The 27,412-nt window shown below is 32.8% G+C and overlaps 1 pseudogene; it reads right to left on the bottom strand.

Annotated features, from left to right (window-relative positions):
- LOC107874099 lies at positions 1-27,412 on the bottom strand (annotated as a pseudogene).

Here is a 27,412-nt window from a genome sequence, read left to right as displayed (position 1 = left end):
TCATATGTTGACGGATTCAACAAACAACAAATTAATCATATTTTTAGTTTTGGATTTGAAATTTGTGTATCCGTCATAACCATCTTTATAAAACGTATCTGCCAGTCGTGCATAACTTAAAGCTCGTTTGAGGATAAAATATGGTACTTTAGGGTAGAGAAATTTCTTGTTTATGTCTTTCCACGCATTCATGACTTTCTTCTGGATCTCAATATATGCATCCTCGTTTGAAGCTGTATACTCTTTTATGTAGAATTCCACAAATGAAGCAACGTGCCCTCTTTGTTGATTAACCAACAAGAAATGCATTTAAATCTATTCGATACAATTATACAAGTAATTATATTTTAATTGCAATGAGGTTCTAATTCACTTTTAAGTCAAGTTGAAACAAATTCACTAGATATCATTTGTGTGTTGTGTATTCATTTTCAAACTATGAATCGCAGTGAAGAGATCAATTCACATGTATATAAGTTATCTTATGCTTATGTTGCCTATTGAATAAGGAAAAGGAAGATTAGTTATTAAATCTTGAAAGAATTGCAAATTGAAAATTGTTGTTGTACTGTACTTACTTCATGATCATCAGCAATGTCATTCATTAATCTGCAAATTGTTGATGCAGCATGAGTAATCAAAGTCCCATTTGTCTTCCACTCAATAGTCTCTTTTGTCGTAAGTTCCTCCATATCAACCAAGGAGTTAGTTACAAAAAACATACAACCACAAGTTACATGTGCAATTGTCATATACTCTTCACATTTTGAAATGTATCCAGCATTCGCCCAATCACTTTCCTTCATATAGGCTATCACAATTCTTTTTCATCTAACAAGATAATAGATAAAAAGTTAATTGATAATAGGTATATGTAAAATCATATATATCTTTCTTTTGATTCAAAATGTGTGATCCACCAACATTGATATTTTTTTTTTCAACTTATTACTGTTTGATTTACCTTCTTTAGCTAATGCTTGTTAACTTCATTGAAAAGGTTGAGAAGTTCTTGATAAATGATTCTCATATATGGTAGTAATAAATTCATGGGTTTCATTTCCCATCTGCACTCGCTGGTTAGTATATTTAAGTTACTTGTTATTTATCTCGTACATATCATTTCATGATTATAACAAGAATACTTCTCTGATTAATACACTAATATTCAGTTTGATAATGGCTGCATATATTCAACTTCAGGTATCCTCATGTTAAGGTTAAAAAGTGACTCATTTAAAATCATTACAAGAAGCTAGGAGTGATAAATATTACTCACACATCATAAATAATGAGTTAATAGCCCGAATGGTGATATAAATTCAACCCGTAGTAATTGATCATCAAAATCACTTATTTTTATTTTGTCTTCCACAAGCCATCTAACTCTGCTCAGATAGTAATGGTCACTTTAGTCGAAAATACAACTTCGAATACCTATTTATTAACGTGACAGTTATAAGTTTTTTTTTAAAAAAATAATCTAAGAAAATTAAAATCTATACTTAAATTTGTTTACACTCTACACCCGACTTAATCCACTTAATGAGTAGACTATATGAAAGAGGCCCTTAAATAACTTTTTACTAAAGATATAAGATGTCTTCTTCAGTAATTTTTAAATTTTATGAGTCATTTAGGGCTCTATCCATTGTCCAAATTAACTCCCTATCCAAAGAACTCTTTTGAAGATAAAGTTTGTGTTACTCGATTGCAGGAATTACAAGGTTTCGAGGATCGAATGACTGTGCAGGAGGAATCTCAAGGAGACAATCAGTGAAAACAAGAATAAAGAGAATAAAATTTAGGAGAAGAAGAAGGTTATGTGTATTTCATATGATGAATGTAACTGTTGTTTGCAATGACTATATATCCCATAGAATACAAGGCTTGACATACTAATTCTTTTCTAACCGAATCAATTACAGCTCAACAAACTTCACACTATAGATATTTAACAAAACTAACTAACTTCTTGAAAACTTCACACTGTAGGTGTGCATTGATTGGTTCGGATCGGTTTATGTAATATCTGTTTGGTTTATGGATTTTTAATGTTTAAATATGCTAAAATAATGACCAACTAATAAGATACTTTTCATCCATTTTTGATCCCTAACAGTTCGATTTTCAATTAACCAATAAGAAAAATGCTCATAAATAAATATCAATTTGACGCAATGATTTTCAATGCAATGTAGCAGTAGAAACTAAAATGACATCACTAAGAATGCTCAAAGAATAAAAACAATAGTAGCAAACATAACGTATGTCTTGCAATACTAAATTCCACAAAATAAGAAGTCCACCATCCTGTCCACAAACTATGCAGCTGTCACCGTAGCAAGCCTCACCGTTGGTTTACCAGACCGAAAACTGAAAATTTTTGACTTTATTGGGTTATAGATTTTAAGGAAATTGAATAGGTTTGTAAAAATTAAAGATATATATAGTAGGGTAAAGTAGTAATATAGTATATTCTTATTGAGTTATCGGTTTACCCACTAACCCAATAAGAGCAAATAAAAACCAAATCAATAACCCGATAAATTTTTTTATAAAGCCATTAAACCAATAACAATAAATCAATAACATTTTTATCAATTTAATTTATTGATCGGATCAATTTTTACACACCTCTACTTCTAGAAATATGACCATCAACTCCTTAATTTTGTATCAGTCTGAAGGTGTTCATCGAGTAGGATAATCAATAATTAATTTCTTCATTGTTAGCTCTCTAAAAATACTCTCTAATAGTTATTTTCCCCTATTCTCTTCACTGATTGCTCCGATATGGAGCCGCTGGAAGGAGACATTCTGGCTAAATCTCAATTTCCTCTGATCACCTACAAATAAAGAATGCTAAAGGAACTTAGGGGAAATGGAGCTATGCTGTTGTTGACCTTATCAGATATGATTCCAAAACACCATATCTGATTCAAAAAGATTGGAAAAAATATTCTGCTTTAACTATGCAGAATCATATGGACTTATATTGTATAGATATGGGCTGATATTATGCAAGATATAGAGCAAGAATCATGGTTGTAATTAATGTTCTTCATATATAAACAGTCTCTAGTTTATCAAATATAAATCAACAAAAATACAGAATAGTTTTGTAAGTGTTTCATTTTTGAGTTATCTATTGATATCATGGTATCATGAGGCTAATTTTTTCCTCTGGAATTGCTCAATTTACTCTTTGTTGCTATTCTATCTTTCTAATAGAGCCACATTCTCATGATATTTTCTCTACCAAATTTGATGGTAAAAACTATCCAATCCGAAAATTTTATTTTCGTATCTTTGTTCAAGGAAAAAGCTCGTTTTGAATCTTGAATGGGTCAACTACTAATCAAAATGAAGGCAAGGAAAAACAAGTTTGGCATGCTAACAATGCCTGTGTCATTTTGTGGATCCTCAATTCTGTACACGTAAATATTACACTTTGTCTACTATATCTGCTTCTACTTAACTTGGCATCAGAGATGTGCAAGCACCTCAAAAAGGTATATTTCCAATGTAACCGTGCTCATGATTTTAAATTATAACATACTCTTTTAGAATACAAGTAGGGATATAAAGACATTGAGAGTTATCATTTGGGTCTTATGGCAATTTGGACAGAACGGGATTAAAGTTTTGGAGGAAAGATTTCTTCCACAGGTTTCAAAGAAGTTATGCTGGAGAGGAAGAAGACTCAAGTTGTCCAATTTCTCATGAAATTGAGGCCTGAATTTGAGCCTATTAGAGATAACATTCTTAACAAAGAAACTCTACCAAACATCAATGTAGCTTTTGGAAAGTCATTCATAAGGAGATGTGTATCAACACTCAAGCATCCATGGATCTGCCCTTCACAATTGACACAACTATGTATACTTCAAAAGGTGACCTTAAATCCTTCACTTGGAGTTCATCTCAAAAGTCTAGACCACAATGCTTTGATTGTAAATAGTATGGGAGTCAAGAATAGATCAAACCACTATCTGCCTTGAATCCAAAAGCACTTCAGGAGTGATACAAGAATCAGCGTGACTGCTCTCCCTGGGGTTATTTCCAATGCTTTCACTATTGCCTATCCTAGTAAGAATTCAAAAGTTTAGCATATAGATTTGGGTACTTCTAACTATACGACATGAGATATTCATAATTTAAACACATCATCAACTACACCAGAAAATCATCTTATTGTCACAAAAAATGGTGATATATTATCTACCTTTTACATTGGATATGCATATTGCTTCACTAATGTCCTTTTTGTCCCTAAACTCACTGCTAATCTTATTTCGATTGGACAATTGATTGAACAAAATTGTCTTGTTTTTTTCTCACATCTTGGTTTTGTTATTCAGAATCAGAAAATAGGAAAGGTGATCTCCAAGGGTCAAAAAGTTGGGAGAATGTTCCGTCGTACATGTCTCAAACACCTCACCATGCATGTTTCTTGTCTAACTCTACAGAAGGCATCACAAACCTGGATAATTATGGTACTTATGGCATCATCTTCTTGGGCATCCAAATGTTCAAAAATACTCCTTTATGTTACAATATTGTCTTTATTTGAATAAGAAATCATGGATTTTTTTCATCAAAATTACCTTGTGAAAACTATGCTCAATTACAAAGTCATAAATTGCTTTTTTCTTGTAGCACTGCGTCATAAAACTCTACTTTTGATTTGATTCGCAATGATGCATGATTTCTTGCACCTATTTCATCTAGACTGTGCTATCAATATTTTATTTTGTTTATTGATTACGTCTCACGGTATAATTGGGTGTTCTTTTTTTAGAAACAAAACTGAAGTTCCTAAACTCACAAAACAATTTGTCACCTACATTGAGACTCAGTATAAAGTGAATAAAAATTTTTAAATATGATTTGGGTAAGGAAACCTGAAGTTTAAACTCAGAGACTTTTTCAAAGAGTAAGGCATTATTTTGCAGTGCTCTTGTACATACACACCTAAGCAAAATGGTGTTGTAGAAATATTTTTTTTGGAAACTATGTTAACTTTTCTCGATACATCAAATGTTCCAAAAATATTTAGGATTGAAGCTATCCAAACTTTTCAAATAACATACCACCACCATTAACATAGATTATGGTTCATATTCCATTTTTTTGGTGAACTCCCCAATTATTTTCATTTGAAAGTTTTTCTCTGTGTATGTTTGTCCATTTACCTAGAGATGAAAGTTGTGAGGTGTGTTCTCATGAGTTATAATGATGTCTAAAAGGGTTATATTTGTTATGATTTTTCTAGGCAACAATTAAGGGTTTCTAGACATGTAATTTTATTTGAGCATCTGTTTGCCTATCCTACAGCCTCTTCCACAACATCTGACTTTGTATTTTTTTTGTAAAAGTTTGAGAATCCATGAATACAAAATACTAATGATCCATGAATACAAAATCCATGAATTACTAATGATCTTGGTCAATAGTAAACATTCACTACAGATGATATAGGTAATAATACTTCCTCACCGAATTTAGTGTATACCTCTTCAACTCACTCATCTGAGCACAATGATGATTCTAATGGTGAACATATACCAAATAATCAAATTAATCTTCCAATTTCCATTCCTTGTTAATCTGGAAATAAAACATCTATCCCAGATTGATATGGGTACTCTCCAGGTAGATACGGTCAGTATTATGCCTTAAGTTTTAATTTGAATTCTATTTTTGTCCCAACTACTTGCCAACAGGCGTTGAGTCATGATTGTCAGAAAAAGTCAGTAAAGAGGAACTTTTGGCTTTAGAAGAAAATCATACATATATGGGATTTGATATAAGCTAGCGGAAGCTTCTGTTATTGGAAGTAAACGGTTTACTCTGTAAAGATGAAGTCTGATGGCACACTGGATAGGAATAAAGCTTGGCTAATAGCTCAAGGATATGAACAAGAATATGGATTGGATTATAAGAAAACTTTTGCCCCTGTTGCAAAAATGATGACAGTCTGTGTGTTGCTCACTATTGCTTATGTGAAACTATGGCAACTTCATCAAATGAATGTGAAAAATGCATTTTTTTCATGGAGAACTACGTCAGGTTATTTGCATGAAGCCTCATCCAGCATACAATCCAATTCAACCTGACATGGAGTGTCTCGTCTGTGAAGAGTCTTTACGGTCACAAGCAAACACCACGTGCATGGTTTGAGAAGTTTTGATCTACCATCATTAATGCTAGATTTTCTCAGTTAGTTTCTAATTATTCATTATTCATTCGGCACTCTAAGAGTGGTATGTCAATTTTAGTACTTTATGTGGACAATATAATTATAACTAGCAATGATGAAAATTGAATTATACAGCTAATGGATCTTTTTAATGCAACCTTCAAAATGAAGGATTTTAGAAAATTAACATATTTTTTGGGGTTAGAGGTTGAATTTTCATGAGGATATAATGTTAATCCAAAGAAAGTATGCAGAAGATCTTGTTACACAAGCATGCTTAAGTGATAAGAAGGTTGTGCATACACCCGTGAAGATCAATGTAAAGTATAAAAATAATGATAGAGACCCTCTTACGGTGGCTCATTGGTTGTCTAATTTATTTGAAAATCACAAGACCAGATATATCTTAGTCAGTTCAAGTCGTAAGTCAATTGGTTATGAATCCATGACATTATCACTTTTCTGCCCTCTTCAGGATCATTTCCTATGTTCAGGGTAGAATTAATCGAGGTCTATTCTTTCATTCAGAATCATTTCTAAATGTAGAAGTTTATAAAGATGCAGATTGGGCAGGATATCCAAACTCTTAAAAGTCTACGACAAGACAGTGCATATTAATCAGATCATCACTTGGCTCATAGAAGTGCAAGAAGCAGCCTAGAATTTCAAAATAATCAACAGAGGTAGAATATAGATCATCTTAGCTGATTGCTCTAAAATTGTATGGATAAGTTGGTTGCTGGCAGAACATCATATATCTTTTAATGGTGCCACTATGTTACATTTTGAAAATGCATGTGCCATATAAATAGTAATAAATTTGATCCACCATGAGAACATAAATCACATCAAATTGGATGTCATTACATTCATGAACTTGTTGTTGATCAAGTTATCAGTCTTTGACATGTCACATCTCACAATAAATGAAAAACTTGTTTACAAAAGCAATTACTAGAAGCCGGCACTAATTCCTCTAATCCAAATTAATACTTAAAAAGGAGCATCAATTCAAGAGGGATGTTGACAATATTAGACATGATTCTAAAAGATTATATCTAATCCCAGAACATTGGGAATAATATATTGCTTTAACTATACAGAATGATATGAACTTATATTGTGTAGATATGGGTTGACATTGTGCAAGATATAGTGTAAGAATCGTTTTTGTAATTAATGTTCTTTTTATATAAATAGTCTCTAGTTTATCAATTGTAAATCAATAAAAATACAGAATATTTTTCTACCTTTTTCATTCTTGAGTTATTTATAGTTATCAACTGCTACTATATTTAATCTGGTAGACCCTACCATAGATGCTCCATCAAGGTGCGGAATCAATTGTAGCAAGGAAAACCAGGCATAATGATATGGTTGTGATTATCTTTAAAACTAAATATTAATAAAGGTATTATGGTCATAAAAGAACTTGTAAAATTGGAGTCTATGATAACTTCAATGTATTCATAGATTTCACTCTTGATTAGGATTTCATTACTATTTGGAGAAAAAGAATGCCAGAAATTGAAGGAATACATATATGGTTTCAAAAATGACCACCAAATTTAAGTTAGATGAGGATTTGTCGATTGCCCCTGTTGGGTTCTTTTTCCCAAATTGCCATTATATATGTATTCATGGCCTTATATTATATATATCGTTGTTGCTGATTTAGGTACACCACTAGAGATGGACAAAACTACTAAAGGAAGAACAAGACATGTGTTTGGCAAAGTAAGAGTGGAAACCGATCTTCTCAAACATGTTATTCATAGTGTATGGGTTGGGTCAGAGGATGATACACCTCTTTTGAAAAGGTTTGAAAAAAAACTGAGATATGAAGATAGCCAAAAGTATTACAGGCATTGTAAATAATTAGACCATTCAATGGTGGAATGTAAAACTCTGGAAAGACAAAAATAGTTAGCACAAAAAAAGCAGGCTAGACACTAGGCTATGATGGAGGAAAATTAAAATGATCTTTGCAAAATAAGTGAAAAGGATCAAATTCCCAGTGAATGTGGTTAGAAAGGTAAAAAGAGGCTAATGACTTTCCTGATTACGATAAGATCAATGGAAAAACATTATATGCTGATGGAAATATGATTGTTGCTCATGAGGTGAAAGAAGCAAGCGAGGACATTAAAATAATTTATAATATACTGAAGATGGCTACTAAAAGGAGGAAGAAGAGAAATGAAAATGCCAAAAACATTGCTAAAAGGAATCCAAAGGTCACACTTAAATGGGTAAAACTTGGTTGTTCAAAATGCCAAGTTCAAGGATACAAATACTTTTTAGGATGCATATAGAGAAACACAACATGAGAATCAAAGTAGTGATCAAAACAATTCCCTAGACTAATATAAAAGGGACATAGAAAAGAAAAAGGATCAATAAAAGTTAAGAATAAAAACAGAATAGCAGTTATAATAATGACATTGGGAACTCCAGCATCCAAAAGGTAGAGGTATCTGTTATGGGCTCTTCTTGTATAGATTCTATTACTAAAAATCATCTAGGGATATAATTGGTAGTTGATTTGGGGAAACATCTAATAGATACTAACATAATAGAACAAGTCACTAGAGAAGACAGAATAGATTGTAATCAAGACTCGATTGATAAACTTACCAACAGTCTGGTGGAAGATTTTTTACCAAAGAGAAGTATGGAAAAGGAAAAAGATGATATCGGTGGATTAAAGGTGTCTTTCTATAATAGGAAGAGGAAAAAGAAAAATAAGAAATTAGGAAAGAAGAGCAATAACAAGATATACCCTAAATCAAGTGGGAAATCACATAACTAATTTCTCTATTTCTTTAATGATTAATTTCATTTTTTGGAATATAAGGGGTATGAGATCTCAGAAAGCTAACTGGTACAAGATCGAACACACAACACGGATTCAAGAAATCTACAAGATCAACATTAATAAAGAATCAAAGGCCCCACTCGGATTCTCTATGTTTTCAAGACAACAACAACAATATTCAATAAAGTACATAGAGAATACAAGATTACAAGGACTATAGTGAATTGAAAAGGCCCCACACGGCTTCACTATGTCAACACATAAACAATAAGATTACAACAACAAGAAAGTTATGGGTACATTAACAACAACAAAGAACCAACGGATTCAACAAGATACAAGATAAATAGTTAGACCAAATGAAGGTGCAATCTTGAGAACCCAAGAATTGTTACACTCTTGGACCCTTAACACTATACACGACACAAACCTAACTCTACGTTGATACAAGAGGGCCTTTACCTCCTCTGAACATCAACATTTCAAGCCAATATGCAAACACAAGTAAATCTTCACTTGCCTAGCCATAGTTTTGATTGGGAGCTTCAAAGAGAAGACTAAAGTTTTGCAATGCTACAAGTCTCAAAAATATTAAAATAAGGAGCAAAAAACTTAAAATGTTCTATTTATATTACATCTCAAATAAAAGGTGAAAAGACAAAAATGCCCTTTAAAGACCAAGTGAACATTAGGCACTTATGTAGTACCCATTATGGATAGTTTTGGAGCCTCCATCACACTTAACGTATGCACCTTCTCGGTTGAGTTCAACAAGCTAAAAAATATTATAGAAGCCGCGAAGGATTAGATTGGTATGATATAGAATAATGACACTTAGAAAATGGTTGATAAACCCAAATACAAAAATGTAATAGGGGTGAAATGGGTTTATAGAACAAAACTTAATCCAGATGGTTCAGTTAATAAATATAACGAAAGGCTTATTGTAAAAGGTTACGCGCATGTTACAGCTCTGGATTATGGAGTCACATTCACACCTATTACTAGACATGATATGATACAACTTCTATTTGCATTGGTAGCTTAATTAAATTAGAAATTGTATCATCTGGATGTGAAGTTGACATTCTTAAATGAACCATTGTAGGAACAAATTTATGTCAACCAACCGTAAGGCTTTCAAATTGCAAAAATGGAGGATAAAGTTTACAGATTACATAAGAAATTGTATGGATAAAATAGGCTCCTTGAGCCTGGTACAGTAAGATTGATGATCATCTTATTTGTTGTGGCTTCAACAAAAGTGAAAATGAAGCCACTTTATATGTGAAGAAGGCTAAAGGTAGAGATGTGCTTGTGGTATCACTCTATGTTGATGATCTTCTAGTAATTGAAAGAAATGAAGCTATGGTGAATTAGTTCAAACAAGAAATGGAGACCAAGTTTGTGCTGTCAGATTTTGGTGAAATGAATTACTTTTTGGGAATGGAGATTCATCAAGCTACTGTTGGAATCTTTATTTCTAGAGAAAATATGCATGGGATATTCTTAAAAAGTTCAATATGGAGAGGTGTAAGCCTATATCAACTCTACTAGTTTACAATGAAAAGATCTCAAAGTTTGAAGGAGGTGATAGGGTTGATCTAATAGTTTACAGAAGTCTAATTGGTAGTTTGTTAAATTTGATAGCAACAAGATCCGATCTCAGGTTTGCGAAAAGTTTTTTGTCGAGGTTTATGCATTCTCCAAGTCAAGTTCATCTTCGTATCGCTAAACAAACATTGAGGTATATCAAGAGAACTGTTGATTATGGTATTTGGTTTAAAAGGGAAGAGCAAGGGAAATTGATGGATTATTTAAATAGTGATTTGGCAGGAAGTGTTGATGATATGAAAAGAACTTTGGTATATGCTTTACACTTGATTCAGGCATGTTCTTATGGAATTCAAAGAAGCAAGAGGTGGTAGCTCAATCATTTTCACAAACAGAATACATCATTGTTGCTAGTGCAACTAATCAGGCTCTATGGTTAAGAAAAATTCTACATGATCTAGAGGAAAATTAAATTGAAGCTACTGTCATTAAAGTTGACAACAAGTCAACAATTTCTATGGCCAAAAATCTAGTACAACATGGTCGTAGCAAGCATATAAATGTAAAGTTTCATGCTATTAGGCAAGGAGAGAAGGATGGCAAAGTTAATCTTGTTCATTGCAGCTCATATTAGCAGATTGCAGATATTTTGACCAAGGCTCTTCCTAAAGGGAAATCTGAAGTTCTAAGGGATAAGTCGGGAGTATCCAAGAAAATCTCAAGGAGTGTTAGAATATGAGATTTTCTAGATAGTATTTTGTTTAATAGTTTCTTTAAATATTATGTTTAGTTTTTTAAATGAATGGTAGTCTTTATTTTGTAAGTGTGTCTTGTAAGATAGTCCTCTACCAACTTTCTACCAACTTTGTAAGACTTATGTAGCTATATGTGTAGTCTTTTGTAATATGTTGATATGTATGAAAAAATTACTGCTGAACCTTGCTTTTTCCTTCTCTTTACTTGAAAATTCTAACATGATCATACCTCTTTTGATTAAGTCTACCACAGATTCCTCAATCCAATAAAATGTCATCAAATATTTTTAAGTTTTTTGGATACCAACCTAGTTTTTATGAATTGGTTAAAGATATTTGAAACATGAATGTTTTCGAGAACCCAATATTGGTCCTTGAACAAAAACTTAAAGCTTTGGAAAAAAAGTCTTAGTGTTCGGTCCAAGATGATATTGGAAATTTTTTTTCATAAAGTGGAAGAATGGGAAGCAGAAGTTCAAAGAATGAAAGATCTTGACTTGGCTATGAAACTAATCAATCTAGAGAAGACTTAAACAAGGACCATGCTGAATATGTTAAATGGATAAATATGCATAAGCCTGTTCTAAAACAAAAATCCGAGGTCAAATAGTTCCATAAGGGTGATTGTAACAGTAGTTACTATCACAATACTATCAAAGACGAAAGGAGAAGACTTCACTGTGAAAAATATTAAAGTTAATTTTTTGATAGCATAGATTTTATTATAAAGTTACTAGAATATCTAGTGTAATTTCTAGGATAATCATATTGAAGAAATATCTGAATATTCTAGAAAATTCTAGGTAGAAGAATCTAGAAAAGAATAGTGTAGTCACTTGGATAAGCACTTTGTGAAAATATCTAGAGTAGAAGAGAAAGTCACTAGAATTTTCTTGTGGATGTATCTAGAAGAATATCTAAAATCATCCATAGGCAAGTATAAATAGGATTCACATTGTACATTTGCAATCAACACAAAAAAAATTCAATATAAAGCATGTTCAAGTAGTCTTTTTCCAAATCCAAGTTCTCTCTTTTATTATTTTCCTTCACCTTTCTAGCTTTCTCTTCTTAGTTGAATATTTTGATCGTAGTTAACGATCTTGGGATAGTAGAAGGTTTCCTAAATTTACCTTTCTTCTTCTATTCTCTACATGGTATCAGCGCCAAAGTCATAGATTGACTTGTGTTTATTTCAAGATTGGGTTTGTGGTTGATTCAACTGGTTTGCATGAATAAATTTAAGTAGTCACGTTGATGGACTAGAAATGGAGTTGTTGAATCAATCCAATTACAAGGTATGGAAGACATGTATGAAATCATACCTTATGGGTGAGGATTTGTGGGATGTTGTTAATGGGAGTAATACAAGTACTCCGGATGTCAGGCCAGAGAATAGTAGTGCATACAAAAAGTGGAAGCAGACTAATGCTAAGGCGGAGTTCATTCTGAACAGGTCTATCTCCTCTATTTTATTAGACCATATTATAAGGTGTAAATTAACTCACAGAATTTGGAGGACCCTCGACCAGTTATTCAATAAAAAGAATGAAGCTTGTCTACAGATATTGGAGAATGAATTGGCGAACACCAATCAAGGTAGTCTTTCTATTGTCGAATATTTCTTAAGGATTAAGAACTTATGTGTTGAGATCTCTTGATTAAATTCGGATGAGGCTATTTCTGAAGCACGAATAAGAAGGAATATTATTCGTGTTTTGAAGCCAGAATATATTTCCTTTGTGACGTCGATTCAAGGACGGGCTCAACAACTATCCCTGGAGGAATTTAAGAATTTGTTACCATCACAGGAGTTACTAGCCAAACAATTAGCTGGTGAATTTGTTAAAGAAAGGGAAGGAAATGCTCTTGTAGATGACAAAAGACGCATTAAAGTAAAAGTAAGATATATGTCTCACAATCGAGTCTCTAGTGGTATAAGCTCGACTAGAAGGAAGGAAGAGACTCTTAACAATTATACTAAGAAGTCTCTTAGATGTTATCATTGAGGTAAAGCAAGACATATAAGAAGATATTGTTGAGCTACGGAGCGCAACATAGATCATACTTAAAAATTTATTGAAGAAGAAGAAGGTTGGAAAAGATGCTTAGAAGTTGAGATTCGAGCAATAAATGCATTGACTTCCATAAATTTGGAAAGAGATTGGATCAAATATAATGCAATGTATCATGTGGAGCAGGAAGGCACCGATAAGAAGAAAGATGATACTAAAGACGTTAGAGTGAAGATGTGGTAGTTTCTATCAAGGAAATCAAAGAAGCAGATTCTAAAAATAGCAATAAAATTCTAGACGTGGAGGATATTCAGGTAGATTCTGAAAAGACAGCGTCTGAAACTCAATATCCTAGTAAAAACTTTATCGATGAAACTATTAAGGGTGATGTACTAAAAATTGAAGTCTCTAATCAATCATCGATCGTATCATGTTCAATCATTGGCTCATAGCAAATATTAGAAGTTGATGAAGAAGTTAAAGACCTCATAAACGATGAAGCCCTAATTTCAGATGGAGAGATATGCAATATGTTAAGAGATAGAAATAAAATCTAGTGGTGGATCCTGTTATGATACTAAGGCTTCACAGAAAATTAAGGATCAGATCATCATCAAATCATACGAGGAGGATGATACAGATAAAGTATCCTTATGTTGTGGTGTTGCTTCAAAAAGAGTAAGTTCTAAAATCTTGAATTCCAGAGCTTTAAACTTTTCCATCATATGTATGTATCCAGATAGTGAAGTTATGGAGGAGTTCAGAGAAAGGGAGAGCTCGAGAACTCAACATCATAAAACTTAACAAGGACCAATCGATGATGGAACATCTTCATCATTGGAAGAAGAAAGAGGAGTTGGGATAAAACTGCCAAGAGTTTCACCAAGACATGGTTCAAAGCTCCATTTGAGTTCTTCTGCAACAAGTTTGGAATAGCTTCCAAAAAATTACTTTAAGGGGGAGTGTGAAAAATATTTAAGTTGATTTTTTGATAGCATAGATTTTCTTGTAAAGTTTCTAGAATATCTAGTGTAATTTCTAGGATAATCATGTTGAAGAAATATCTAGATATTCTAGGTAAAAGAATCTAGAAAAGAATAGTGTAGTCACTTGGATAAGCACTTTGTGAAAATATCTAGAGTAGAAGAGAAAGTCACTAGAATTTTTCTGTGGATATATCTAGAAGAATATCTAAAATCATCCATAAGCAAGTATAAATAGGAGTCACATTGTATATTTGTAATCAACAAAAAAAAAAATCCAACACAAAGCATATTCAAGTAGTCTTCTTCCAAAACCAAGTTCTCTCTTTTAATATTTTCCTTCACCTTTATGGCTTCCTCTTCTTATTTGAATCTTTCGATTGTAGTTAACGATCCTGAGCTAGCAGAAGGTTTTCTAAATTTACCTATCTTCTACTATTCTTTACATTCATATCCATAGGATCAAAATAGAAAAGGGAAATGGATCCAAGGGGAAGATAAAATTGCCAAGAGTGCTATCAGATATATTCAGAAACTCTTTAACCAAAAAATCTGCTAAGGAGGAAATTAATGTGTTCAATTATATTCCTGGGCTGATAATTAATGATGATAAAGATTTGTTATCTGGGTTTCATATCAAAGATGAGATAAAAGAAGTTGTCGTTGACATGAGTTTTAAAAGCTCTCTTAGTCCAAATGGTTTTAATGGACTTTTTATAAGAAATGCTGGAGTATTATTAATTATGGTATTGTTAATTTTGTTAAGAGTTTTTGGTGAGGCAATAAACTCTGTAAATACTATTTTCACACTTTTCTAGTTCTTATTCCTGAAGTGGAGCCCCCTTCCTCATTTACTGAATCTAAGCCCATTAGCTTGAGAAATTTCAAGGCTAACGTTGTTTCTAAAGTTCTGGCTAAGAGGCTGAACAATAATCTCCCTCATCTCATCTTTGAATCTCAAAATGGATTTGATAAAGGAAAATCCATTACAGATAATGTTCTTATGGCACAGGAAATCATTCGGGCATTTCTTAGACTATCACCGGTGGTAATATGGTTATCAAACTTGATATGGCTAAGGCCTATGATAGAATGTACTAGAAGTTTATTACCAATATGATTAAAAGATTTGGTTTTTGTGATTGGTGGGTGAATATTTTTAATAGACTTATCTCATAGTACTGCTATTCTAGTTTGATAAATGGGGCTGGAAAAGGATTTTTCACCTTTGGACAAGGATTTAAATAAGGAGACCCCCTTCCCCCCATTTATCCTTGGTTCACAAATTTTGTTCAGGCTTCTAAATAGTCTATTTGATTATCCTGAATTTGTTCCTTTCTCCATGAGCATCAAAGATCCTAAGTTAATCACCTCGCATATGTGGATGACATTGTCATTTTTTTGTGGTGCAAAAAGTAAATCTCTTAAACTTGTCATAAAAAAGTCAATTTATGAGAATATTTCTGGCCAGAAAGTGAGTGAGAATTAAAACTTCTTTAGTACAAATCCTAGAACTTATATTTCTAGAATCAACAGGATGATTGACAGTTGTGGCCATAACCACAAAAAGTTTCCCTTCACCTATCTATAGTGCCCTTTAAATGTTAGGAAGAAGAAACATGTTTACTTTGATGATCTTGTTACCAAGATTATTAAACAAATTGGTGGCTGGCAACATACATTTCTTTCATATTGTGGAAAATGCACTTAGATTCAACATGTTCTCTAGGCTATTCCTAATTATACTTTGGCTGATATGAACCTTTCTAAAAGAACCATAAAGGTAATCAATAAACTTTTAGCGAGGTTCTTTTGGGGGCATCAATGATAAACATAAGAATCATTTGAGCTCTTGGCTCAATTTGTTCTATCCAAGAGAGGAAGGTGGTAAAGGTTAGAACATTTTAAATGGAATCAGTGATTCACTTGCCTATAAAAAGTGGTGGAATCTTAGAATCCAAAAAACTCTCTGGACTTCTTTCATGATGAATAAATATCTAGAGTTCATCCTACTGTTAAAGTCAAAGGACCAAAACAGTCTTATTGTTGGAGCAATTTGATAAAAACTAGATACAAGGCTGAGAAAAACTGAGTCTAGAAAATTAATTGTGGTGATATTAGCATGTGGTGAGATAACTGGATGGGAAGTGGGGCTCTCTGTTTTCCTCCTTTCCAATACAATAATAACAAAGTGAGCAAGTATATTTCGGATGGAGATTGCGATATTGATAGTCTCTGTGAATTCCTCCCAAACAATATTATCAATAATACTGTGAATGTCCTACTAGTTGATCCTAATGAGCAAGAGTATTCCATTTGGATTACTAGTAAAGATGGAAATTTCTCTACTAAAGATGCTTATAAGAGTTGAGTCACTCATAAACAAAGAGATGATGTTAAAAACAATTTATGACGTGGGAAAGTTCCTTTCAAAATGTCTTTCCTTATCAGGAGATTGATTTAAAACAAATTAGATTTTTTGGATGTGGTTGGAGGATACGTTAATAGTGTGGTATCTACTTGTGTTTGTAACAGGACCAGTATGGATGAAACCATAAAACATGTCCTTATTGAAGGTGAAATTGCTTCCAAAACATGGAAGACTTTTGGTAATCCTTTGGAGTTAAGATGAACAACCTTTCATCACCGACCAGTCTACTAAGGAGCTGGTGAAACGTTAAGCCAATGAATTGCATGAACAAACTGATTATTCAAACTTTTCCAATTCTGACTTTTTGGGACATCTGGAAACATAGAAATCTGGTGGACCTGCAAGTATTACTGAAAGTTGTCTTCCCAAAATGTGCAAATCACACTTCTTGGAGAAATCTTAGTAATATGGTGGAGCGACTCAGGTGGTATCCAATATAGAAGATTTCTCCTAACAGATTTAATGTTTTTCGATATTAGATTTTCAATATGTAGGTTTCTTGACTAAAATATATTAATAATATTATGTTTTTTGTTTAGTTTTTATTGTCGTTTGATTTATCGTCTCATGGTTTGCAAACTAAAAGCTTCCGCATGACGCCCTCTCGATTTCGATCCCAACAAGTGGTATCAGAGCCTATGGTTCAAAGATCCGGTGGTTTGGTAAAACGAGGTTGAAAACAAGTTTAAAGAGGTTCAAATCAATTTGCAATCAATTTGATGATAATAAAGATATATGTCCAAAAAAGCTAAATGTGGAGAAAAAGTTTCAAACAAATTTTCAACGATCCCGCTGTTAATCCATCTTTAAAATCAAAATCAATTTTCAACCCATGTTTAAGGGCTCCGATTTTCAACCCATACTTGCTTTAATGCTTGGGCTCCTTTCAACTCATTCATTTACTTTTAATGCATGTGTTCCACTTTTAACCTGTGCTCACTTTCAATGCACAAGACTCCACTTTCAATGCACAAGACTCCACTTTCAACCCTGTTACTTATAACACGGACTCTAATAATTTTAACTCATGCTTTTATTTTCAATGCATAGGGCTCCAATTTTCAATAAATATCAACTTTTAATCATAATAAGCAACAGTGATATATGAAAATCGTGTGAAGAAGGAGGATCAAGAATATGTCGTCAAGAAAATCAAGTTAAAAAGGAGAGATTTGTTAGGATTTTTGCCTTAATTTTCTTACCAAATTTAAGTTTTAATTTTCTTGTAAGGAAAATAAAAATAATACCATAATTACTTTTACTTTTCCTGAAAGAAAAATATAATTTTTTTTCATATTTGGCTAACCTCTTTCTTGGAGGAAAGGTTTTGATCATAGAAGATCCCTCTTCTCATATCTCAACATAATAGCATGCATAATATAGTCTTTAAAAAGTCTTTTTAGGGGAGATTTCTCCCAATAGATTTAGTGTTTTTCGATATTAGATTTTCAATATGTAGGTCTCTTGACCAAAACATATTAATACTATTATGTTTTTTGTTTAGTTTTTATTAATTTATCGCCTTATGATTTGCAAATTAAAAGCTTCTGCACGATACCCTGTGGATTTCGAACCCAACAATATTTACCATTTTGACGTTTTCTCTTTCTTAGATTATTGTTGAAGTAATTCATTTACACTTCAAACATATTATGAACTTTCTTCATGTAATTCTCTAAACACATTATGTACTTTGAAATTTGAGAAATTTTTTCTTGTTGTAACTATAAGTCCCCATTAATTAATTAAATCTTTGGGTTTGGCTACACGCATTTAAGGATTGAAATATAACGTTAAAAATTGAAGTTTTATCAATATTGTAACAATAAAAAGTTTTGAATAAATATGTTACTTTTCAATTGTGAAACCATTTAGAACAATTTAGAGAAAGGTTTGAATGAGAAATACAACCTTACGGTAGTAGAAGAAGCAAAGAAACAGAAATCCGATCAACTCACTATGAAGACAACAAATTTGAAGGAAAGGAAATTAGATAAATAAAAAAATCAGTGCCTAAAATTTAGAAAAAAAATAATAATTAGAAGACAGTTGATAACCTACTATAGCAGGTTAATCTTACCTGGTGGTGTAAAAGAAATACTCCACAGATGGTGCTTCAAACATAAGCTCTATTAATAAATAAAAAATTACAAAATTAAGAGGAGCATAAACTCGACCCTCTGTTCAACTTTGTTGGTAATGACTGCTCGAAAAGTAAAAAAGCCCAGCAAAAATTGTGTAATATTTTACAAAAATATACAAATCCAGTGTATGAACGAAAAATAGTTTTAACATAAAACATGTGCTTCAAGAGAAGAACATACTGACAAATAGTTCAGGCAATATCAGCATAATAAAACCCCAACATTTTCTTATAGAATTATGTATCACCCACTCCTTTTCAATTTTTTGGTCTTCCTTTCCTTTTTACTAATTTTCTTCAATTTGTTTGTCTGGTTTTAATTTAGTGATTAATTTAAGGAAACAAAGAAAGACTTTTAAATTTCGTAGTCTAAAACTAAAGATACATAAAATGTAACTAAACTATTTTTTTAATTTTATGATCTTAAACATGTCACATGAAAAGTTGAAATTAAATTTTAAAAAAAAGACATACTTATTGAAACATACTAAAAAAAAAAATATGACAAATAAATTAAAACAAAAGGACTTGTTCTTTTCAAAAAGAATGTCTCTTTCTTTTGTTGGCAACTCTTTGGTTTCAACACTTCACCTAAGATATATTTAATTTGATACATTCTTCATATATTTAATTTATTTGAAAGTCTTTTTTACTTTTTTAATTAAATTAAGTATCAAGTTAAAACCAAACAAATAAATTAGAATTGAGAAAGTATGTTTTTCCTCTAGATTTGTTATGAAGCAATATGTACCAGCATCAACATCTTTTGAAGCAAAACAAGAAACGAAAATACAAGAAGTAATACTCATTGTGTCACAATTAAAGTCTCTCAGCTTGATTGCGTTTGGAATTAGAAAAATAATTTGAAAGGATTTTTTGAATTTTATGATCTTAAATTATATATACTTCTTTAAATTTTGTAGCCTTAAACCTGCTATGCAGGATGTTGAAATTGAAAAACTTACTATTCCGTTTTAAAAAAATAACTTACTTTGACTTTGCAGCACAAAGTTTATAATAATAAATAACACTATGAATCTTGTGTTCATAAATTAAAGTAGTGCCAAATGTACTAAAATGCCCTTTAATCTTGTGATCTTAAACATGTCACGTGAAAAGTTGAAAATAAAGTATTGCTCATTCTTTTTTAAACGGAAGAAGTAAATACTATAAAAGAAACACTCTTTGCAAAACAAACAAAATTAGCATAGAGAGATCAAAGTACTATTATTACACATAGTAAAAAGTCTTTCATATACTCATAGCAAAGATAGATGAAGTGAATAATTTACCTCTCGATCACATTAGTGAAAAGCACAATAAAGAAACAGATTGCTGAAAGTTTTCTGTAGGTTTATTGAACCTCCTGTACATGTATTTATACAACCAATAACAAAAGGAACGTGTATTCCCAACTACTTATCCACTACTCTAACTTCTCAATTACTTGGCCACTACTCTAACTTACTACTTATCCACTACTCTAACTTCTCAATTATTTGGCCACTACTCTAACTTACTAGAGAATAAAAAGGATATATATTTGCTAATACTATAACTGACTATGAGAAATTAAAGGGATATACAGAGAATAAAAGAAATCTGTTAACAGAAAAAATAAAAATAAAATAAAAGATTCAAGCCAGGTGCCCTTTATTTGGTCCAACACTTGAAGCTGATAATTCTTCAGCTTCTTTTTCATCATGAGAAGCAAAATCAAATCCAATACCCCTGCTCAAGTTGGAGGGGCACGAAGTGAGACCTAACTTACTGACGAGAGATCGATGAGATGGCCCGGAAAGAGGCTTTGTAAAAAGTTCCACAATTTGAGATTGGGAAGGTAAATAGGAGAGGGAGATGATTCTAGTGAGGAATTGTTGTCGGACAAAGTGACAATCAAGCTCCACATATTTGGTTCTTTCGTGAAAGACCGGGTTTTTAGCAATATGTATCTCTGGCTGTCAGAGTGCAAATCAATTGGTAAAGTCGGAGTCACAAAAAGTTCTTCAAACAATCGTACCAACCAAGTGACCTCTGCGGCCACTCTCCTCATAGATCTATATTCTGCCTCAGCAGAAGAAAGAGAAATTAGAGATTGTTTCTTTGATTTCCATGAAATCAGGGAACCACTAAAACTCACATAATAACCACTAATAAAACGACGAGAGTCTGGAAAAGAAGCCCAGTCAAAGTCACAAAATGCAACCAGCTGAAGAGAAGATCCTGAATTCATCAAAAGGCCCAGATTTGGTTTACTCAAAAACTAACGCAAGCAATGAAATACAGCATCAAGATGGGGTTGACGAGGCACCTGGATATATTGGCTAAGATGTTGAACTGAAAAGGAAAGATATGGCCGGATGTAAGTCCGGAAATTTAATTTTCCTAAGAGTCTCCTATAATAAGTCGGATCATTCAAAAGGTCTCCTTCATCTGCTTTGAGTTTGCAAGAAGGGTCAAGAGGTGATGAAGCTGGCTTCATTCTAAAACAATTATATTCAGTTAACAACTCTGAGATAAATATCCTCTGTGTCAATATTAAACCATCAGCTTCACCCAAAATTTCCATTTCGAGAAAGTGATTGGCCAGTCCCAGATCTTTGATGCGAAACTCAGAATGTGGAAATATCCCTTAAAACTCAAAGTTGTTGTGAGTCTTGCATATCATTGCCTTGAGGCTTGTCGGAGTCCATAGAGAGATTTTCGTAAATGATAGACATGATTGGGTGAGTGGATGTTCATACCTGGAGGACATTTCATATAAACCTCTTCCTGTAATTCTCCTTGTAGGAAGGCATTATTAACATCTAGTTGAAAAATGTCCTAGTTTCATTTGATTGCCACAGCAAAAATACACCTAATAGTTGTCATCTTAACAACTGGTGAATAGGTCTCGGTAAAATCAATGCCCTCTTTTTGAGTGTCTCCCCTGATAACTAAATAAGCTTTATACCTTTCTAATGATCCATCTGATTTGTATTTCACTTTATAAACCCATTTGTAAGGCAAAACTCTCTTTCTATCTAGTAAAGAAATGACCTCCCAGGTATTATTGAGTTCTAGAGCCTCAAATTCCTTAGTCATTGCTTCTTGCCAACAAGGATGAAGTCTTGCTTGAGAATAAGAGCTAGGTTCTAGAATATTGGCAATAGAATTGAGCATGGATAAATTGGAGGAGGAAAGAGTAGAAAATGACACTACAATAGGCTTGATAGGAGCAGACAAACAAGAATTTGTTAAATCTGTGAAAAAGACAGAGTTGCAGACAAAGTCCTTTAAATACTCTGGTCTTTTATGCTCTTTAGTAGATGTTCTGACCGTAGGTGGAGTAGTAGGTGGAAGGACAGTTTCAAAAGGAGTGTCTATTATGTTAGGATGATGAGGAATATAATAGGAAGATTCATCATAGTCTACAATAGAAGGAGTAACATGATGAGTGAAAGATGAAGCAAGATACAAAGTTTCTGTAACAGAAAATGGAAAATGGTTTGAATTTGTTTCATCAGAGATAGATGCATGATTATTTGGAGAAACAGAGGGAAAAATAGGTTGATTGTGCGAGGTAGATTAGAAGGGAAAAAAAGTTTCATGAAATTTGACATCTCTAGAAATAAAAACCTTCTTCGTATCTAAATTCAACAATTTGTATCCTTTCTTCTAACTTGGATACCCCAGAAAAACACAAGGTATAGATCTAGGTTCCATCTTGATTCTATGTGGAGAATGAGTACAAGCATAGACTAGACAACTAAAAACCTTGAGATTCTCATAAATAGAAGAGGTACCATACAGAACTTAATAGGGATTTTTGAAATTGAGTACCCTCGAAGGAAATCTATTTGTGAGATGAGTAGCCATGAGTAAAAAATCTCCCCAAAAGTGCGTAGGAAGCTTAGATTGATAGGGCAAAGCTCTACAAGTCTCCAGAAGATACTTGTGCTTTCTATCAACTACCCCATTTTGTTGAGGAGAGTAAGCACAAGTTGTTTGATGGATAATACCCTTAGAATAAAGGTAATTAGAAGTTTCAAAGCTAATCCCTAGTTCAAAGGCATTGTCTGACCTAATGATCTTGATCTTCTTCTCAAATTGCCTTTCTATCATAGTGAGAAACTATTTAAGAATTGTGAAAGCATTAGATTTTGTGCTAAGGTGTTAAGTCCAAGTTTCTCTACTAAAGTCATCAAAAATTGTTTAAAAATACTTATATCCATCATGAGTAGGTAGTTTATAAGGCCCCCAAGTATCGATATGAACCAGTTCAAAAATTTCTCTAGTTGAAATGGAACTAGAATAGAAAGGTAATCTGACTTGTCGGGCCTTAGCACAAGTTTCACAGTTATCAAGTAATGAAGAAGAATAAGGAATGTTGAAAAATATTTCTCACATTAGAAGCAGGAAAATGACCTAATCGTTTGTGCCATATTAGTACATCATTTGAATTGACTGTTGAACATGAAATAGAAAGTAGAGATTGATCACTAGGTGTATTACATTTGAAAGAGTTCTTGTTTCTGCTTAAATTACTAGTACTAGACTTGAGTGAATGTAGAAGATAGATCCCTTCCTTTTGTCTACCAAGAATTAGGGGCCTCTTCATTGAAGGGGCCTACAAAATTGCACCAAAAGCAGAAAAAATGAACATAAAATCAGCTTTTTGACAAAATCTATGTACTGATAATAGATTGTATTTGAAACAAGGAAGATACAAGACATTAGAAGTAGTGAAATTAGGAAAAATTAACACACATCCTGCCCAAGTGACTTTGACTCGTTGAGAATTAGGAAGATTTACATAAACAGGCTTGACTAGAGTATGAACATTGAACAGAAGATTAAAATCACAGGTCATATGTTCTGATGCACCTGTGTCTAATATCCATATAACAAAATTAGATTTTGAAACACGAGAATATTTAGGAATGCCATCATAGTTGAAAGTTATGGTGACCTCAGAATTTATTTCCTCTTGTGACTCAGATTTGACTTGTTGAAGTAGTTGGCAAAATGATTGTATTGTTCCTGAGTGGTGCATTTCTCCGAAGTAGGACCAGATTGATTTCCTTTATTGTTTTTCATGATTACTGCATTCCCACAAGCATTACCAGTTTTCTTTCCTTTTCCTTTTGTGAACTTAAAGTATGTCGAGAAACCTATTCTCCTGTAACACATGTCAAAAGAATGACCAAGTTTCTTGCAATGAGAACAAATGAGTTGGTTTCTCTTTACATTCAAATCTCCTCTCCTTTCTTCTTTGAATGGTTTCTGACTTTCATCTTATTGCCTCGTGGCTATGAAGGTAGATTCAATGGAGTAATGCCCAACATGTACCTTCCTTTGTTTCTCAACTTGAATCAAAAGGGAATAAGCATAGTTGACGCTAGGCAGCGGAGAAAGCATAAGGATGTTACTCTTCACACTTGAATATGCCTCGTTTAGTCCCATAAGAAACTGAATGAGTCTACGATCTTGTTGAGATTTGACTGTCTTGGCTTTACCTACACAAGAGCAGTCGCAAGAGCAGTGATTACAGGAATCTAGGCTATCCAATTTATCCCAGATTCTCTTCACTTTTGTGTAGTATCCTGCTATGTTAGAATTTCCTTGAACTGAATCACTTAGCTCTTTGTGTAGTTGATACAACAAAGCTCCATTGCTTTGACCAAATCTGTCCTCCAATTTGTTCCAAATGTTTCTTATAGTTTTGGAATACCGGACACTCTCTGCGATATCTTTCGACAGGGAGTTGAGAAGCTAAGATATCACCATGTCATTACACCTATTTCATAGTTTTTGCGATGGATCTGAAATAGCTTAGGAATTGAACCATCTATGAAACCCAATTTATTCTTTGTGGAAAGAGCTATGAAAACTGCTCTTCGCCATCCACCATAACTTTTGCCATCAAAAATAGAGTTGACAAGAATCATGCTGGGTGAGTCAGATGGATGAAAAAAGAAAGAATTAGCAGATTCATTGTTGAATATGGTTTGAACAGATTGACTGCCTGAAGAGACATCATCAGTTCTTACACTGGTTGGATTAGAGATAACCATAGCAAGAGAGTTTCAGAAAATAATATTGATAATTAGGAGAAAAATTAGAGATCTGAAGAATCTTTTTCTTTGATACCATAAAGAAACAGATTGCTGAAAGCTTTTTGTATGTTTATTGAACCTCCTGTACATGTATTTATACAGCCAGTAACAAAAGGAACGTGTATTCCCAACTACTTATCCACTACTCTAACTTCCCAATTACTTGGTCACTACTCTAACTTACTACTTATCCACTACTCTAACTTCCCAATTACTTGGCCACTACTACTAAAGAATAAAAAAGATATACATCTGCTAATACTATAACTAACTATGAGAAATAAAAGGGATATACAGAGAATATAAGAAATCTGTTAACAGAAAAAATAAAAATAAAATAAAAGATTCAAGCCAGGTACCCTTTATTTGGTCCAACACTTGAAGCTAATAATTTTCCAGCTTCTTTTTCATCATGAGAAGCAAAATCAAATCCAATACACAAGATCATCAAAGATTCCGTAAGCATCAAAGTGTCATTAATAATAGTCGTCAAGCTCAGCAGTTTTGTTAGCATTTTTCTGACTTGGCTATATTGGGGCCCAAAACACATTCTGATAATCCACAAGTAACCCTCCACTAATCTATCTTTTGCATATGGCAATTTGTTTGCAATCTCAAAATCCTTCCACCAGCTAAATAGCAAGAGCATTGCGTAGTTAGTTTATCTTTATTAACCATCCCTTCATATTCATAATTATTTTGGAAGAAGATATATATATATATATATATATACACACACACACACACCTTGTTAGTTCGTGAAGCTCTTGTTGATGCTACTTTTACAACACGTTAAAATCCATTTTCGCAAGTTTCAAGAGTAAATCGTTATGTGCTTCACTATTTTCGTAAATATATATGTATTTTCTTACTGCCACCCTTGGTAAACCTTTGCAAATAGGCTGGCTTAAGCCATCAGCAACTTGAACCTTAAGTGAGTTGTGTAATTTTGGGAGCATGGACTCGAGAAGAGTGGTGGTAAAGGTAAGGGCTTCTTCAAGAATTTCTTCCCCACAAACTCTCAGATGTGCTGCTTCATACAAACTTAATAATCCTCGGACATCATTAATTTCCTTGAATTTTACGTCGTCGTCCGTGAATTGCTTGAACACACCTGGTTAACATCATATTTATAATTTGACAGAAAAATGTGCAATTAAAATCTCCAACTTATATTTAGGGCCAAATTGAAGATGGACTAGATGAGCTTGCCAACAATCAGAATCAAAGAAAATAGTTTTACTTTTGATAGATAGTCTAGACAGTGTAGATAATTTTGTTGGGGTCAATAGGACCACTTCTTGTCCTGGAAAGGCTCTATCTAGCTATTTCTTCAAGTAGATTTTACTACATTAATTAGCATTTGTAATGGGATGAATAGGTTCATTCCACTTCCGTTTCAGAAGCAAGACTCAATATCCTCCTTTTTCTCTCCAAATAATATTTAGAAATTTGAAATTAAGTAAAATTACCTGAAGACATGTAATGGCTTTGTTGCCTCACAAGTTGGAAACGAAGAGCAACAACGTAAAGATTTTCATCAACATTATTCTCACTCTATTGTTGGGACGTATTAAAGATATTTTGAATTCGTTATAGAAATGATATAATGCTCCCAATCGCTGAATTGTATCTATCAAAAGAAGTTTTTGTGCACTGTTATCTGGAGTTTCCATCAACATCTTCCTGACTCTCTCTTTTAACTCTTCAAGTTCAAGTTTCTCATGGTTACTAATTTCCTGCATTTGAAGTTCAACATATTAGTTTTAACCAGCTTCAAATGAAATACCACCTTCTCTGAAAGGCTGTTACTTCTAGTGGTTGTTTTACTTCTATTAGGAAACGGAAGTGAAAGAAGAAATACTTTGTCATTTCAAGATTTAACAAAATGATGATATACTGCTAATTGACTTACTCTCTCCATTTCATAATAAATAAATTGTTGAATTTTGACACAGAGATTAAGAAAAAAACATTAAAGACATAAATTTAACATAACTTTCCATTTTTACCCCAAAAAAAAAAGTTGAGCTTGTAATACCTTTTCAAAAGTTAATTGGTTGTCAAATCATAAGGGTAAATTTGAAAAAAAAAAAATCAATGATTCACTTATTTTGAAACACCAATAAATACCCAACAATTCACTTATTTTAAAACGGAGGGAGTATTTAGCTAACCGACCACTTTTTAAGAGAATTTTTTTTTGTTGAGTTTGAATTAAGGCTACTCTGATTGATCGAATAGTCATACTATTTCATGAAAATACATGTCAGGGGAGGAACAAGACAGGAATATAACATACTGTAAGTTGAGAAGTATAGGAGAGGAAATGATATCCCCAGACACTTGATTCAAAATTTGCTACGTGGCAAGATTTTGCAGAAGCATTCGTTACTAATTCACGAGTCAT

This window comes from Capsicum annuum, chromosome 6, assembly GCF_002878395.1.
Source record: "Capsicum annuum cultivar UCD-10X-F1 chromosome 6, UCD10Xv1.1, whole genome shotgun sequence".
Lineage (NCBI taxonomy): Eukaryota > Viridiplantae > Streptophyta > Magnoliopsida > Solanales > Solanaceae > Capsicum > Capsicum annuum.
Note: the sequence above shows the minus strand (reverse complement) of the source record. Positions and strands in the feature narration are given on the sequence as shown.